The sequence below is a fragment of the Rhincodon typus genome, chromosome 14 (assembly GCF_021869965.1).
Source record: "Rhincodon typus isolate 14 chromosome 14, sRhiTyp1.1, whole genome shotgun sequence".
Classification (NCBI taxonomy): Eukaryota; Metazoa; Chordata; class Chondrichthyes; order Orectolobiformes; family Rhincodontidae; genus Rhincodon; species Rhincodon typus.
The window spans coordinates 57,645,316-57,664,181 of NC_063345.1; the positions used below are offsets into that span (position 1 = coordinate 57,645,316).

General features: G+C 44.4%; 1 protein-coding gene across 3 annotated transcripts in view; it reads right to left on the bottom strand.

The window, feature by feature from the left end:
- Positions 1–18,866, bottom strand: part of elf1 (E74-like ETS transcription factor 1) — a 263,211-nt gene that overhangs the window by 192,764 nt on the left and 51,581 nt on the right. The window lies entirely within an intron of this gene.

Here is an 18,866-nt window from a genome sequence, read left to right on the forward strand (position 1 = left end):
ACCCTTCTTTTCTGAAGAAGGGTCTAGGCCCGAAACGTCAGCCTTCCTGCACCTCTGATGTTGCTTGGCCTGCTGTGTTCATCCAGCTCTACACCTTGTTATCTCAGATTCTGCAGCATCTGCAGTTCCTACTATCTCTGGTCAATCTGTATGTTGCTCAATACTTGCCTAGAGTAGCCCAGTAGTGTTTATTTCCTCCTAAAGCTGTACGGAAATGAGATGTTAATGTTTCTGTCTGAGAGTGAGTGTATACTTGAGGGGCGTGCCTGTTTGGGTATTTGTAAGAATGTGGGTGTGTTTGAGCGAGACTGTCTCCCCTAGTCTGGGCATGGGTGAATTAATGTGCAACCAGATGAGCATTTGAATGAGGTCTACAGAGTCCATTGTGAATCAACAAACAAACCTGATTTATTTCTTGATAATGCTGTCACACAAACATACAGGGTGAGGATTATGGGGCGTTTCCATCTGTTTTGTGACACTCTGAAAACACAATTTAAGAACACCACAATATCAATGTAATTTTTAAAATTGACCAAGCAAATCAGTTTGATATCGTGTCTATTTCTGATGGGTTCTGAACTCACTTTACTCACTAACAAAACTCAGAAAGTACTTTGCCATAATTTTAAGAAATATTTCGTCTTTCCCCTGTCCATTCTGGATTTCCCTAGACTGGTTAGGGGTCATTTACTTTGGTCAATAGTAAATCAGCTGTCATAAAAATCTGGAGCGATGCTTCATAATATTTGAATATTATACATGAAATTCTTATAGTTCATGTAAATCAGGAGCAGAAAACATCCTCTTCTTAATTCAATATGAGGTCAATTTGAACAGATACTAGGATAAGCCTACTTGGACGGTAAAACATGTCTCAGATATACTCTTGGCTTGGGTATTCGAGAATTGAAAACACTGGAGACCTTCCCAGATATAACTGGATAATTTAATACAGGGACCTCTGTAACAGGATCAGAATTTCAAAATTAGACAATGATCTGACTACCAGGAATTAAACTAATTTCCTTCTATTCATCTCCCTTTGCTTGAGACAAGCCCTGATTGGTTAAGTTATTGCTGCATCTTACTTCCATGAAGTTTTCTTCTCGTCTTTTCTTTCAAAAGAAAAGAGCTATGCATGTAACAAGATGGAACCTGGTTTTAAAAAAAACACACATTTCTGGTGAAAAAGAGTGAATGGAACTGTAATTGAAATATAAGCTTTTAGGAAGACTTTGAAGGTGGTAGAGTAGAATGAGCGCAAATTGTTTTTGAACCAAAATTAACTCTTCTGTATTATGTTGAAGGACTGGGTAAAAGTACGTTTCCCTAAAAGACACGATGCAGGTATAAATATGTGCAGCAGGTAAAATGGTGAGTAAGGTTCCATCAATGCCAATGGTTGCTTCAGGTCGTATATAAAAAAAATTGAGAAACTTTTAAAAAGAAGTTTTCTGTTTGAGATCCACAACAATGAATTAGCGCGGCATGACGGATCAGTGGTTAGCACTGCTGCCTCACAGCGCCAGGGACCCCAGTTTCTTTTCCAATCTCTGGTGACTGTCTGTGTGGAGTTTGCACATTCTCCTTGTGTCTGTGTGGGTTTCCTCCGGGTGCTCCGGTTTCCTCCCACAGTCCAGCGATGTGCAGGTTAGGTGGATTGGCTATGCTAAATTGCCCATAGTGTCCAGGGATGTGTAGGTTGGGTGGATTTCCCATGGGGAAAATGCACAGTTATGGGGATAGGGTGGGAGCATACGTGTGGGGGGGTGGCCTTTGGAGGGTCAGTGTGGACTTGATGGGCCAAAGGGCCTGCTTCTTCATTGTATGATTCTATGAATAGAGTGCGAGGAAGGTCATTTTTCACTCAGTTTTCTTGGCTGTTTTATTTTTGTAAAAGCAGATCCATTCACAACAAATCTTATGACCTTAAAAGGCAAAGCATGTTGCAAATTCTTTCCATCCTCCCAGACAAGATGATGTCATTGAAGACTGGGAGTGACTTTCCCAGATGTAAAGAGCTGGACTTTGTTGTACTTTGGAGTCTGGCTTTCCTATGACTCAGCATGGAATGGAATATTTATCTCAGAGTGAAGTCACCCTCATTGTGGACGGGAGAACTACTGCAGTCAGCGGTGTTGAGGATAGGCCTGGAGCTTACAATTGGGGGCGGGAGGTTTGAGAAACCGGGGGATCTGGAATGTATTTGCAACTGGAAAACATCTATATCTCTTATACAAACATCATAATTATAGTTAAGAAATCCAACTTACTATTTGTGACTCAGTGTTGTTTTATTTGGGTGTTTCCAATGTAACTGGAGGGACCTTGATAGAGAAGAATATTTTAATTGCAGCAATGTGAAAATGATGAAGTACATCTTTAGTGCAAGGTTCATTACCTTCTGCAATAAAATTGCAAAGTGGTGAAAAGCTCTTTTTTTGTGTGCTAATTACTCCATCAGGATGCAGTAACTGAGCAGCTACTGCGCCTGCAATGCAGAGCAAAGAAAACTGTTGGTCATAATAGGGGCGTGTTGAACCAATTGTTTTTAACTGGTTTGTATACTTTCGAAATGAGTAATTCCCAACATCTCCTCGTCCTAGCTCCCAGCATTCATTTTCCTCGATGTTTATTATTTTCAGAATCACAAAAAATTAATAAACTGTGCTCTGGCAAGGCATTAACTACTTTTGTGAGGGAAGAAAAATCAATTTGACTTTTCAAAAAGAATACTGAAAGGAATAAAACAGTGTGTCTGGTAATTCTGAGATAACAAGGTGTACAGCTGGATGAACACAGCAGGCCAAGCAGCATCATAGGAGCAGGAAGGCTGACGTTTCGGGCCTAGACCCTTCATCAGAAATGGGGGAGGGGAAGGGGGTTCTGAAATAAATAAGGAGAGAGGGGGAGGCGGATAGAAGATGGATAGAGGAGAAGATAGGTGGAGAGGAGACAGACAGGTCAAAGAGGTGGGAATGGAGCCAGTAAAGGTGAGTGTAGGTGGCGAGGTAGGGAGGAGATAGGCCAGTCCAGGGAGGATGGACAGGTCAAGGGGGTGGGATGAGGTTAGTAGGTAGGAGATGGGGGTGCGGCTTGAGGTGGGAGGAGGGGATAGGTGGGAGGAAGAACAGGTTAGGGAGGCGGGGACGAGCTGGGCTGGTTTTGGGATGCGGTAGGGGGAGGGGAGATTTTGAAGCTTGTGAAATCCTCCCGCATTTCCGCAACTCATCCCTCACACCCCGTCCCCACAATAACAACCAAAAAAGAATCCCCCTCGTCCTCACGTACCACCCCACCAACCTCCGGATCCAACGCATCATCCTCCGACACTTCCGCCATCTGCAATCCGACCCCACCACCAAAGACATTTTTCCCTCCCCACCCTTATCTGCTTTCCGGAGGGATCACTCTCTCCGTGACTCCCTTGTCCGCTCCACACTCCCCTCCAGCCCCACCACACCCGGCACTTTTCCCTGCAACCGCAGGAAGTGCTACATCTCCCCCCTCTCACCCATCCCAGGCCCCAAGAAGACTTTCCACATCAAGCAGATGTTCACCTGCACATCTGCTAATGTGGTATACTGCATCCGCTGTACCCGTTGTGGCCTCCTCTACATCGGGGAAACCAAGCGGAGGCTTGGGGACCGCTTTGTAGAACACCTACGCTCGGTTCGCAATAAACAACTGCACCTCCTAGTCGCGAACCATTTCAACTCCCCCTCCCATTCCTCAGACGACTTGTCCATCCTGGGCCTCCTGCAGTGCCACAGCGATGCCACCCGAAGGTTGCAGGAACAGCAACTCATATTCCGCTTGGGAACCCTGCAGCCCAGTGGTATCAATGTGAATTTCATAAGCTTCAAAATCTCCCCTCCCCCTACTGCATCCCAAAACCAGCCCAACTTGTTCCCACCTCCCTAACCTGTTCTTCCTCCCACCTATCCCCTCCTCCCACCTCAAGCCCCACCCCCATCTCCTACCTACTAACCTCATCCCGCCCCCTTGACCTGTCTGTCCTCCCTGGACTGACCTATCTCCTCCCTACCTCCCCACCTACACTCACCTTTACTGGCTCCATCCCCGCCTCTTTGACCTGTCTGTTTCCTCTCCACCTATCTTCTCCTCTATCCATCTTCTATCTGCCTCCCCCTCTCTCCCTATTTATTTCAGAACCCCCTTCCCCTCCCCCATTTCTGATGAAGGGACTAGGCCCGAAACGTCAGCCTCTCTGCTCCTATGATGCTGCTTGGCCTGCTGTGTTCATCCAGCTCTGCACCTTGTTATCTCAGATTCTCCAGCATCTGCAGTTCCTACTATGTCTGGTAATTCTGTTGCTGTGCACAAATTTGCTACATCGCACAGTGATTCCACATTGAAAGTACTTCGTTGGCTGTGAAGCACTGTAGAACATCTGAAATCATGATAGGTGCTATGTAAATTCAAGTCCTTTAAGTTAAATCAGTGGAAGTAATTGCCAAGAATGGATAAGTATAATATACAATATACTTGGATCTTCAAAATGCGTTTGATAAGGTACCACACAAAAGGTTAATGATGAGGGTTTTAGAGAATGTGGTACCAGAGGACAAATGGCTCAGTGGATTGAAAATCAGTTTTCAAAAAGCAGAGAGGGAATAAAGGGTAGTTAAGACTGAACAGGGCTAAATGTGGTGTTCCAAAGGATCAGTGCAAGGATCAGAATAACTTGCATTGATGATTTGAAATAAGGATTAATTAACTCAATATTAAAATTTTATTACAACGCCAAAGCGGAGGTACAGCTGATGCAGGAAGAAACATTAGAAAACTTACAGACTGGACAGCAAGCTAGCGAGTAGGAATTAAAACTGTGAGATAATGCATCTTGTCAGAATAAATTCTAAACCTACACCATAAAAAAATGAGGAATTGAAAGGAAAGGGGTTAGAAGAACAAAGGAATGTCGTGATTTGGGGTAGCAAGTCATTTGAAGCTGAAGTGGTATATGAATTTCCATGCTACTGTGATATTAAATATGTAGGCCTTAAGTCACAAAGATTAAAAGATTATAACAAACAGTATATTACACTGTTTGCAATAAGCAAGACACTGACCACATTTCACTAACCTGCGCTTTTAAAACTCCTAATAGTGTTCAACATTTGATACAATTCTGACTGGACAGCATTTGCTGAACTATCTTGCATAAACTGAGGTACGTATGGTCCCATTGATTTCCTGTGGAGCATGTACGCACACTGCCTGTTTCAACTCAACAAAATGGATGATAGACATCCTCTGGTTTGTTTTTCCAGGGAGTGCCTCGAGTAATCAGTGTCATCCTGACTGGTTTAACATTTAGACAAAACTTGGCAGTTAACTGTTAATCATCATTAATTGGCACATTCTCCATGGCAACAGCTCTACCAATCAAAGTTCACTTCCAACTAGTCAGCACTGTCCTACACTATAAATGTTTTTTTACCTTTACGTTGGCATTTCCTGTGAACTGTTCCAATATTTGTAAGGTCAAAAGGTGTCTTATTTCAGCAATGCTCAAGTTCTACACTACCAAATGACTGTTTAGGTTGAGGTTTATTTACTTAGATGGTGAAATGTTTAGTGAATAGGTTGAACAAGGTAGTTATGGAGAAAATGTGTCCATTTGTGGTTGAATCCAAAACAGGACTTCTAAAAAAAAAGGCACTAAAGATCCAACAATATTTCTAATGGGTAATTAAGTAGAAAGTCTTTGCTCAAAGATTGGTTAGATTGTGGAACTATTTAACACTTGAAGTCGTTGGGGGAAAAATGGAAAAGCTGTGCACATGAAAGAACAACAAACTAAAAGATGTATTCAAAGGTTGAGATGAAGTGGATGGACTGGAAAAGGACTCATTGGGAATATAAATGCTACAGACTATTTGGTCCAAATGACCTGTTCGATGCTGAATTAAAGATGTAATTCAATGTCTAATAATAAGATGTCTATGGAAAGGGTGATGTACAACTGAGGGTAATATATCTGTGATGAAGTTCATAATAAGAGTTGAAAAGATAGCCTGATCATGCTCCTGTAGTCATACTTGCTGCTTACTCTGAAAGAACCAAAAATGCTTTGGTTATGCATGTTCAGACTGAACCACCGGCTATTTCTTGATGCAGATTAAGTTAGTGCTGTGATAGGTTCTGTCCGAGCAGGGACCATGTTTTACTCCGAGTGAGCAGAATCAGAAATTGCCAGTTGGTGACTCTAGCTTCCTGCTGCGTGCCTGTATTGCAGAGATGCCCGAGGATGGGCTTTTGCTTGCAATTTTCACCATGGGAAAGATCAGAGAAACCACAAAGGAGTGGAGAATAGAAAACTTGTGGTGTGTAATTGATGTGTATTTTGTGAATCAGCCAGTGTGATTGGATAGATGGACAGATTTCTAATTAGTCATGGGTTGAAAGGTAACGGAGAGTGAGTAGGAAAGTGGAGTTAAGGCTGAAATGAGATCAGCCATGGTTGTATCAAATAGCGGAGCAGGCTGAATTGCCTATCCCTGTTCCCAGTTCTTATCAGTGATTTTGCTGTTCCATCTTAAACACAGCCCTGTAAAATAATTGCGTGTATGTCCGTGAATGACTGAAAAGTTAAAATGTTTAAGAGTTAGCAAATTAGCAGCATGTAACTAAGTGGAAAGAGAAAAATTCACCCAGTAACATGACTTTTCGGAGAGAGTAAATATGGGAGACCGAATATTGAACAGACGGAGGCAGGTTACGTTGACATGGCATATTTGATGGTTCAGCGTAACAGTTTTTCTTCCCTGTTGGAAAAATTGTCACAAACAGGTTAAAATCAAGGTGGAGGTTAGCAGTTCCTCCTCTTGAAATGAATAAAAAGAAACAGGTCCTAACTGGAAATAGACAAGTGAGGGGTATGATAACATCATGAGCATTGCATGGAATGTTTCAGTTCTGGGTGCGGGGTGAGATGCCAGAAGACCATTGAAGCAGTTTGCTATTGTGATTAAATTTCCTGACAATTTTTTTTTCATTTCAAAAATATTTTCATAAAAAATCTTTGTGCATATGCATTGACACAAAAGCAGTTCGGTTCTGCACAGTTGCATATCAAGCAAACAAAACTCTAGTCCAAAAAAACCAGACCTTTCACACAAAAACTAATACTTACGTATATTTGAGGCGCTAAAAGGATCTGATAACTGAATGGACCCCCATTTACCTTTGGACCGTGGTCTTTCCCCACTGCACCTTGGCAGCAACTGCCCCAAGTTTTAGTGCGTCCCTCAGTCCTGGACCTTGCAATGTGCCAGTCTGCAAGAGTCAGTCAGATCAACTCCTTGCTCTGGAAGACCAACAAGGTTTTGTGAGACCAAAGAGCGTCTTTCACGGAGTTGACGGTCCTCCAGGTGCAGTCGATGTTTGTTGTGGTGTGCGTCCCAGGGAACAGACCGTCAAGCACAGATTCCCGCGTCACGGAGCTGCTCGGGATGAACCTCGACAAAAACCACTGCATCTTCTTCCAAACTTCCTTTGCAAAGACACACACCAGAGGGAGATGTGTGACAGTCTCGTCACCCCGCCCACATACCCCTGCAGCCACTTCTAGGGCAGAGTGCGGTGGTGCAGGCTGACTGGGCGTACCCAAAGGGATCTCACAGGTCGTGCCCTTCTCACCACCAGCCAAAGCGATGTCTTGGTGCTTGTTGGAAAGTTCTGGTGATGAGGCATTCTGCCAAATGATTTCCACAGTCTGCTCGGGGAACCACGCAACATGATTCACTCTCTCCTTTTCCCTCAGGGTCTCGAGGGCGCTATGCGCTGAGCACTTCCTGATGGAAAGGTGTTTGTCTTTGCGAATTCCTCTATGATGGAGAGGTGATACGGAATGGTCCAACTAGTTGAGGTGTTCTGCGGCAGTGAGGCCAGTCCTCCTCTTCGCAGGGGACAGGTAGAACATCACTTGGTGTTTGTGTACCAAGGGTCTACACACAGCTTGATGCAGCCACACTCAAAGGTGGTCATCTGGATGAGGGCAACATTGGGGACGTTCTTCCCCCCGACCCCCTTATCCAGCGTTTTGTACATGGAGTCCCTGCAGACCTGGTCTGTCTTAGGCTTGCAGATGAAACGGAAGATGGCTGGGGTGACTGAAACAGCACAGTTTTGGGGTATCTGCCAGACCTGTGCTACATACACCAACAGAGACAGTGCCTCACACCTGATGACCAGGCTTTTAACTGCAATGGAGCGGGAGCGGCGCCCCCAAAGGACCAGTTTCTGCTTTACTTTGGCGATGTGCTCCCTCCACGATTTTGTGCACACCCTGGCCCCTCCAAACCATATTCCCAGCACCTTCAGGTAGTCTGTCCTGACGGTGAAGTGAATGAAGGATCAGTCAGCCCAGTTCCTAAAGAACACGGCCTCACTTTTACCTCAATTTACCTTGGCTCCCGAGGCCAGTTTGAACTGGTCACAGATGCTCATGGGTCTGCGGGCTGACAGCAGATCCAGGCAGAAAACAGCAATTTCATCCGTGTACAGGGAGGCTTTGACCTGCAGGCCTCCGCAGTCCAGAATAGTCATCCTTCTCGGACTCGTACCTTTCCTGATGGGCACAGGAAAGTGGTCTATACCACACACAGACAAGGCAGGAGAGAATGGGCAGCCCTGCCTGACTCTGGATCTGACTGGGAAGCATTGGTTGAGACTGCGCTAATGTTGTTGGTGTAGAGCAGTTGGATCCAATTGCTGATTCCCTCCCCAAAGCCCATTTTGGAGATCACGCCCCACATGAACGTGTGCGATATCCTGTCAAAGGCCTTCTCCTGGTCCAGGCTGATGAGGCAGACACCCATTCCCCCGTATCCTGTACATAGGCAATCGTATCCCTGAGGAGCACAAGGCTCTCCGAGATTGTCCTGTCCGGTTTGGTCAGGGGAATCATTGATCCCAGAGCAGACCTGACCCGGTTGGCAATGATCTCAGACAGAATTTTGTAATCTGCATTCAGCGGTTAAATTGGTTGCCAATTTCTAATTGCCCCCTCTTCCCCCTTCTGCTTGTAGATCAGGGTGATGATACCTTTCCACATGGACTTGTACATGGTACCTGCCAGAAGCACACTGTCGTACACCTCCAGCAGGTCCTGGCCAATCAAGTCCCACAGAGCCAAATACAACTCGGCCGGTTAGCCGTCACTTTCGGGAGTTTTATTCTTTTCTAAGGACTCGAGGGCCTTGGTCAGCTCATCGAGAGATATCGGCTGGTCCAGCCTCTCCCATGTGATGTCATCTAAGACCTTAGTGATAGAGGATAGGAAGAGCTGGGAGGCCATGCTGTCTGTGGGCTTCGTGTCATACAGTCTGGCATAAAAGGATTTGCTGATCCTCAGGATGTCAGACCGAGATGACACTATCGAGTCATCTTCTTCCTTCGGGCTGCTGAGCACAGAGCTCTCCATGCGTACTTTCTGGAAGAAGGAACGCGAGCACGTGTCATCCTGCTCCACGGAGCAAACCCTGGACCGGAAGGTTATCTGGGAGGCCTGTGAGGCAAAGAGTGAGGTTTGCTGGCTCTTCACGTCCTAGAGATCCTCTGTGACATTGACACCCATTGTCTGCAGCAGGAGTAGGTTCTGTATGCTTTTCTGGAGTTGGGACAGTTTTGCCTGCCTCTTTCTCACCTTCTGAACACCTTTTGAGCATGAAGAACCTCCAGATGTTCCCTTTGACTGTTTCCCACCAGTTTCCCACCCGGGGACTCAAAGAGGGGGTTTCACAGTTCTCCAACCTGTGTAATCCCTTTTGAGCTCCTCAGTGTTTTCTGGGGTCAACAATTTAACGTTTAGCTTCCACATTCCCTTAATAAGGCGGTGACAGTCGACCAGTAAGAGGCAGCGGTCAGAGAAGAACACTGTCTTGACATTGGTGGATCTGACCAAGAACGTGCGGGACACAAACAGGAAACCTAACCTTGAGCAGATAGACCCTTCTGGCTGCAACGAGGTGTCTATACACTGTACTCCATCTGCAGGGGTGCTGGAGACATTGTGCAGCTTGTTGACTTTAAATGTTTCTATCGGGAATCTGGATGTTGGGTTCAGTTCGCTGTCAGCCCTTCTAGGTCATCCATCCACGTTGGTGATGCAGTTGAACGTCCGGCCTGGATGTTGCCAGCAGCAGTGGGAGCTGGTGAAGGATGGCCAACGGCTCACTCTGTACCACGAGGGCATACACGCTAATTAACCTTAGAGGAGTATGTAATGTCTGCTACGAGGAGGAAATCACCCACCACCTGCTTAACCTCGGTGATGGTAAAGTCGCCTCCTTGCAGCAGAATACCCAGGCCGGAGGAACAAATATTGTTTCCCCCTGACTAAATCAAAGGCCAAATGGCCTATAAGCTTGACCATCTCCTGCAGCTGCTGAAATGTGGTACCTCACACTCCTGCAGAAACAGGAGGTCTGCTTTGATGGTGGCCAGATTAGCCAATGTGGAAACACATCGCGTAGTAGATTTAACACTTCGCATGTTAAAGCTTGCAATTTTAGCACCCATTTTAAAACGTTGTAGAATCACCCAATGTCCATTCACCCACTGTCTTCCTGAGAATACTAGTAGTGACAAGCGCTCCTGTATTTCAGAAACTCTGTTAGTTCACATTCTTATCTGTTTAAGAAGTTCCTGCCTCCACCCTGCTTCTCCCCCTTCAGTAGACAAGTTTCATTGGTTGATGTGGTTGTCATGTTGTCTCTTGTGCCATGTGGACTGATTTAATAGGTACAGAGAGAAAAATAAATGATTATCAACACTTTAATCAGATGCTTTGATTGAGCCTGCCCTAATTTCTAAGAGACAGCACTGTTTTTAACTTGGGGTAACTACACTGTAATTGTAGTTAATGTTTATTTGTATCCAGCATTAAACACAATAGGCTTGAAAGTCAACAGTGTGCAAAAGAAATTAGAGGATTTGATGATCTTGCGGATGCGTTGGGATGCTCTGCAGAGTGTGGGGTCTAAAATGCAATAATGCTTGCTCAGTGCTGCATTGGAGATGAACGGACAAACTTTCATTAAGAAATCTAGGTAACTAGTCTAATTCTAATTATACTGGACATCAAAAGCACCTGGAAAAATAAGAAAAGGAATTGAGTACATCCAGTAGTGTTTGGTTGGTGCTGCATTTGTTGTCAAAAATCTGTGGCAAGAGGCAAGATTGGGAAATGCTATGAAATTTAAATAAGTTGAAACAGATCATGGTGCATTGCATCAACCAAAGGGGCCGTATGCTTATGATTTTGACACAATTTCTGTTGTTTTTAGAAAATGCAATGCAAACTTACCTTAGTTCGTTGCTGAACTGTGAAAATTATCCAGTACCTCAAGCATAATTACATATTTTCACCTCACTAAGCCTGTGTAGTGTCTGGGAATTGATATAACATTATAGTAGAGTTAATGATATTAGTAGTGGTGTAAGCAATTTGAGATGTTTAATTAAGAGTGTATACGCACTTAAAAGACTTTACAGCAGCATTTTTTTTTGTTCTGCTTGTATATAATAGTATTAAATGGTAAATAAAATCTGGTGACAACATTATGTAATGGGAGTCAAGTAATTCATTAATAATCTCCATAGGAACATGGCTAGAAGCCAATGCAAACTTATTCTGCTCTAGAATTGTGTTTGCAAACTGGTGCTGAAGTCCTGTTCAATGTAATTTATGGTTTAAAACAAATTATCTTTTGCAAATATATAATCTTTCTGTTTGATCTTAACATCTTCTTTGCCCCTTTTTAGCACTTATAGATTCCTGCCTTAATAAAAATTCTGTTATAGGTCCCCCCCAACTCTAATTTCATTCCCAAATTTGTTTGTTTCTGCTTTTTGCTCAGTCATTTGGTCATCGGCCCTGATATTTCATCCCTGACTCCATCTGCGTTGTTTGTTACATACTCTGTGAAGGATTTTGGAATGTTTTGCGATGTTAGCTGCAAGTTGCTGAGGGCTGCCTAATCTTTGCTGTATCAGTTGTGAAACTTTGGAAAAGTTGCAATGTCTGACTTTTCTGGCCTTGCTTACGAAGCTGTGAGAGAGTCCCATTCCCTAGAGTCAGTACTTTTCCCTCCTTCTTTATTTACACCACCTTTCCCTCGAACGGGCAATTAACATGGGCAAGTTAACTATAGTGCGAAGATGACACAATCTCCAACCTTGTGATGAAGTTCGCAAGTTAATCAAAATCCACCCTGTGAAATGTAGATTGTTCTCCATTTCTTTCCATTTGTTTAAAAGCCCCTGAGGCAGTATTCAGCAATAGCAAACATCAGATGGGTACACCAACAGGCTGGAGTGGAAAAGCTTTCTAAGAGAAATAAAGATGCTGTACAGCAACAGTCTCTTGCGAGAAGTAAGTAAGAATCTGAAAATGTGGGTATATCCCAGACTTAGGTTTAGTATTGGCTTGAATGCAGGTTGCATTGCAATTCAGTCATATATTTTTCACAACAGCTGGTTTTGCTTCGCTCTTGGTACACAGATCCCCTGTACCGAGTCCCTGGAGTTTCCTGTAGTCAAGCAGCAATTAAACTATTCCATCAACTTTGAAATTCACATGGGGGCAGTGGGACTTGGCAGCAGCTTGGTGACTCTTCATGGCAGCTTTCAAGAGTCTCATATCTTTGAGTCTGTTGCTATTACCCATTACAATAATAGAAACAAAACAAGGCTTGCATTCAAGTAGCGCCATTCCTGAGAATTAGCTTGTCCATTCACATGACGACCCATAGCAGAAACCTACAGCCCTGTGTAGGTATCTCGCTTGAATTGAGGGATGTCATCGAGAAATGAGGAGATAATCCTTGGGGAGGGGGAACATCGGGCTGAGTGTGGAATCAGTCGTCCCACTTTATGACAGTAACTGGGAGGCATACTACTGGTGGGAGACATACAAACATATGGAGTAGGAGTAAAAGTAGACCATTCAGCCCCTCAAGCCTGCTTTGCCATTCAATAAGATGGCTGCTCTGTTTATGTCCTGAATTCCACATTCCCGTCTATCCTCCCATGCATCTTGATTCCCCTGCCTAGCAAGAATCTATCCACCTCTGTCGGAAAAGTAGTTAATTACCCTACTTTCTTTTGGGGCAAAGTGTGTCTAAATTGCACAATCCTTGAACAAAAAATTTCTCCTGCTGTCAATCCTGAAAGCATGACCCCTTTCTGTCCCTGCCCACCTTCTACAGGATACCAGATCCATCCGAATATTTTGTGCACAGTGCCGAAGATTGAGGGCCCAGCGAATGCAGGATTTGAACATTAAAAGGAAGCCTCATTATTCCTTGGTGCTGTACTTTCACCTTTGTGAGTTGTGATGTTCTTTTAATTATGATTGAGTGCTGGGAAGATTGTAACAGGCTTGTTACAAGGCGGCACAAGATCTGTGATAAAGTTGGAGTTGTGGTGAGCTGGAAAATAGGGACTGAACTGGCATAACACTGTGAGACATGATGTTACAGTATCAGTGGTCAATAGGTTCCTTATTGTCTAATATATCCCTGCAATATTTCCCTTTTTTTGGACCATTTCATGGGATGTGAGCAGTGGCTACAAGGCAGTATCTGTTGTCCTGATTGGCTTTGAAGATGATGGCGAGTCACATTCTTAAGTTGTTGCAGTCCATGTGAGTCAATGCACCCATAGCACTATCGGGGTAGGAGTTCCAGTACTTTAACCCAGTGAAGGAGGAGCAATATTGTACTAAGTCAGGATGGCATGTATTTGAGGAGAAACCGCAGGTGGAATTTCCATGCACCTGCTGCCCTTGTCCTTCTAGGTGGTGGAGGTTGTTGGTTTGGAAGGTACCATCACAGGAGCTTTGGTGAGTAGATGGTAAATGTTGCTGCCACTGTGCTTCAGTAATGAAGGGAATAAATGTTAGTAGGAGATAGTTTGGATGCCAATTAAGTGGGCTGCTAGATGGTGTTAACTTCTTGTGTGTTGATGAAGCTACACTCATCCAGGCAAGTGAGGAGTATTCCATCACACTGTTGAGTTGTGTCTTCGAGGTGGTGAACAGGCTTTGCAGAGTCAGGAGGTGAGTTACTGTAAGACTCCCAGTCTCTGACCTACTCTTGTAATCACAGTATTTATATGGCAGGTCAGTGTTGAACTCGAGAATATTGATGGTAGGGACTTCAAGGAGGATGTCACCATGAAATGACATGGGTAATGTTTAGATTCTGTTTGGCACATGGCATGCCAAGTGTGGTCTAGCCAAGGTTCTGTGGACATTTAACATTACTTGCTTAGTCAATGTCTCTTTAACCAAGACAGTGGATGTAACTATTCTATATTCTATAGCTTTGCAGCTGTGGGAGTGGATGGGGGAGGAGTGGGTGGGTGGTGAGAGGTTCTGAATGTTGCCATGTGTTAGGACAGTCCAGGGAAAATGGGTATTCCAGAAAGAAGTGGAACGATTAACGGCCCAATATTCTTCTACAAATTCACTGCTACCATGCCCTCTGCGAATAAACAAAAGAAAGCCCTTGACCTCGCTATATTTGCAAACTACCACACAATCTCCAAACTTCCTTCCCACTTCAAATCCCTTATTGTCATCTCCCATTTCCATTTCCACCTTTACAGAAATCTTAGCCAAAGCCTTGATGTAAAATTCTTATCCCCATTTTCAAATGTCACCATGACTTGACCCTTCCCTATCGCTGTGTAATTTTCTCCAGCCCAACAACCTAATTCTATCCAGTTCTGATGCTTTGTGTATCTATGTTGCTTCACCATTGATGGATAAGCTTCCATTTGTCAAGACCCAAAGCTCCAAAATTCACTCTTTAAACCTATCTATCTCTGCACCTTTCTTTCATCCTCTTAGATGTTCCCATAAATGGAATTCTTTGACTAATTTTTTGGTCATCTGCCTGAATATCTCTTCGTGTGCTGCAGTATCACAAGTTGTTCGCACTGTCCCAAGGATGCACCTTGGTCTGTTTTATTATGTTTAAGGGTGCTATATGAATGCAAGTTGTTATTCTGTGTCCCATTGAGATTTTTAGTTACTAGGAAATTTTGTTTCCTCTTTTCCCCAAAAAGATTGCTCCCACATCAAAGCAGCCTATTTGCTGATATGTACTTTGGAGGTGGTCTGATATCCGCAGGTGGCTGCTTGTACACTTTAACCATACATAATATCTTCGATCATTTGGGAGGAGAAGCTGAAAGGACAAGGGATCCATTCGAACTTTCCTCACGGTTGTACGTCTTAAAATAGCAGTTGTGATGTAGTATTCTGTATCTGTAAAACATTCAATATTCTCTGTCCAGCAGCTAACCAGCAGTGTGTCAAGTTTGGAAATAACCACTGGTATCTCGGTGTTACTCCTTACTCTGTTCCCAGAGGTTTCCTATGGTTGGATATGTTATGCTCTACACTACTGCAGATATTTTAATGAATTGTCAGGGAGGTTAGTAATTCAGGTAGCTAATGTGTGTTCCCAAAAACACGAAGATTGTATCTTTAGTGACTCCTCTGTGTCTGGAAGTGCATTTGAAGAACTGAATAAAACTTATACATCCTTCATCCTGGGTGAATGCTAAAGAGCTTGGAAGAATGTTTCAATATTGGAGACACTGGATACTGCAAAGGCTATGGGCCCTGACAACATTCCGGCAATAGAACTGAAGACTTGTGCTTCAGAACTTGTCGCAGCACTAGCCAAGCTGTTCCAGTACAGTTACAAACTGATACCTAACCAACAATGTGGAAAATTGCCCAAGTCTGCCCTGTGCATATAAAGCAGAACAATCCAACCCGGCCAATTACCGCCCCATCAGTCTACTCTCGATCATCAGTAAAGTGATGGAAGGTGTCATCAACAGCGCTATCAAGCAACACCTGCTCAGCAATAACCTGCTCAGTGACGCCCAGTTTGGGTTCCGCCAGGGCCACTCAGCTTCTGACCTCATTATAGCCTTGGTTCAAACATGGACAAAAGAGCTGAATTCCAGAGGTAAGGTGAGAGTGACAGCCCTTGATATCAAGGCTGCATTTGACCGGGTGTGGCATCAAGGAGCCTTGGCAAAACTGGAATCAATGGGTATCAGGGGGCAAACGCTCCGGTGGTTGGAGTCATACCTGACACGTAGGAAGACGGTCGTGGTTGCGGGAGGTCAAACATCTCAGTTCCAGGACATCTCTGCAGGAGTTCCTCAAGGTAGTGTCCTAGGCCCAACCATCTTCAGCTGCTTCATCAATGACCTTCCCTCCATCATAAGGTCAGAAGTGGGGATGTTCGCTGATGATTGACCAATGTTCAGCACCATTTGCGACTCCTCAGATACTGAAGCAGTCCATGTTCACATGCAACAAGTTCTGGACAATATCCAGGCTTGGGCTGACAAGTGGCAAGTGACATTTGTGCCACACAAATGCCAGGCTATGACCATCACCAATAAGAGACAATCTAACCACTGACCCTTGACATTCAATGGTGTTACCATCACTGAATCCCCCACTATCAACATCCTGGAGGTTATCATTGACCAGAAACTCAACTGGACACCACATAGACACAGTGGCTACAAGAGCAGGCCAGAAGCTAGGAATGCTGCAGCAAGTAGCTCACCTCCTGACTCCCCAAAGCCTGTCCACCATCTACAAGGCACAAGTCAGGAGTGTGATGATATACTCCCCACTTGCCTGGATGGGTACAGCCCCAACAATACTCTAAAAGCTCGACACCATCCAGGACAAAGCAGCCCATTTGATTGGCACTACATCCACAAGCATCCACTCCCTCACCACTGATGCTCAGTAGCAGCAGTGTGTACTATCTACAAGATGCACTGCAGAAATTCACCAAAGATCCTCAGAAAGCACCTTCCAAACCCATGACCAGTTCCATGTAGAAGACGAGGGCAGCAGACATATGGGAACACCACCACCTTCAAGTTCCTCTCCAAGGCACTCACCATCCTGACTTGGAAATATATGTCACTGGGTCAAAATCCTGGAATTCCCTCCCTAATAGCCTTCTGGGTCAACCCACAGCAGGAGGACTACAGCAGTTCAAAAAGGCAGCTCACCACCACCTTCTCAAGGGCAACTAGGGGTGGGCAATAAATGCTGGCCTAGCCAGCAATGCCCATGTCCCACACATGAATTTAAAAATAAGCAATGCATTAGCTATGGTCTGGCCTGCATTCATCACTCAATCAATAACAGTGCGAATGGGTAAATTAGGCTAATGTAAACTGCTTCACTACTGGTGACTAATTCTCAACCTCCCTTTCCTTTTGCCAGACTTCATGCTCCACCACATATATTGGTTAAGATGAAATTGTGGGAGTGTGGTACTTTGGTTCTTGCTTTGGACTGTCCTCATTTTGTTTTGGCTCCATCTCCTTGCCCCTCTCCACTAGCTTCTAAACCCTCTTAAACATTTATCAATGAATTCCCTCTGCCCTGCCTAAGCTCAAATGCCACAGTTGGTTGACTCCTGGTTGATCACCTTATGGTTCAACTATTCAACACCGTCTTAGGCTAAGTGTCCATTTGAGTGCTCCTCAAATTGCCTCACAGCCTCCTTTTCCAAAGTAGTGTAGCTATGTACACTTTGTGTCCCTGACACCAGCTATTTACCAAAATTCACTGGACTCTAGGGTGGTTCCCGCAGATTGGAAAACAGCCAATGTGACGCCACTGTTTAAAAAAGGAAGTAGACAAAAAGCAGGTAACTATAGGCCAGTTAGCTTAACTTCGGTAGTGGGGAAAATGCTTGAATCTGTCATTAAGGAAGAAATAGCAAGACATCTGGATATAAATTGTCCCATTGGAAACACCCAGCATGGGTTCATGAAGGTCATGTTTAACTAAATTGGCGGAATTCTTTGAGGACATTACTTGCATGGTGGACAATGGGGAACCTGTGGATGTGGTGTATCTGGATTTCCAGAAGGCATTTGACAAGGTGCCACACCAAAGGCTGCTACATAAGATAAAGTTGCACGGTATGACAGGTAATGTATTGGCATGGATAGAGGATTGGTTGACCAGTAGAAAGCAAAGTGTAGGGGTAAATGGGTATTTTTCTGGTTGGCGGTCAGTGGCTAATGGTGTGCCTCAGGGATCAGTGTTGGGACCGCAATTGTTTACAATTTACATAGATGATTTGGAGTTGGGACTAAGCGTGGTGTGTCAAAATTTGCAGATGACACTAAGGGGAGTGGTAGAGCAAAGTGTGCAGAAGACACTGAAAGTCTGCAGAGGGATATAGATAGTCTAAGTGAGTGGGCAAAGGTCTGGCAGATGGAGTACAATGTTGATAAGTGTGAGGTCATCCATTTTGGTAGGAATAACAGCAAAATGGACTATGTTTTAAATGGTAAAAAAGTTGAAGCACGCTGCTGTGCAGGGGGACTTGGGTTTCCTTGTGCATGAATTGCTAAAAGTAGGATTGCAGGTGCAGCAGGTAATTAAAAAGGCAAATTGAATTTTGTCTGTCATTGCTAGAGGGATGGAGTTTAAAAACAGGGAGGCTATGCTGCAGCTGTATAGGGTCCTGGTGAGGCCACACCTGGAGTACTGTGTGCAGTTTTGGTCTCCTTACTTGAGAAGGGATATACTAGCACTGGAGGGGGTGCAGAGGAGATTCACTCGGTTGATTCCAGAGTTGAGAGGGTTGGATTATGAGGAGAGACTGAGTAGACTGGGATTATACTCATTGGAATTCAGAAGAATGAGGGGTGTTCTTATAGAAACATATAAGATTATGAAGGGAATAGATAAGGTGGAGGCAGGGAGGTTGTTTCCACTGGCAGGTGAAACTAGGACTAGAGGGCATCGCCTCAAA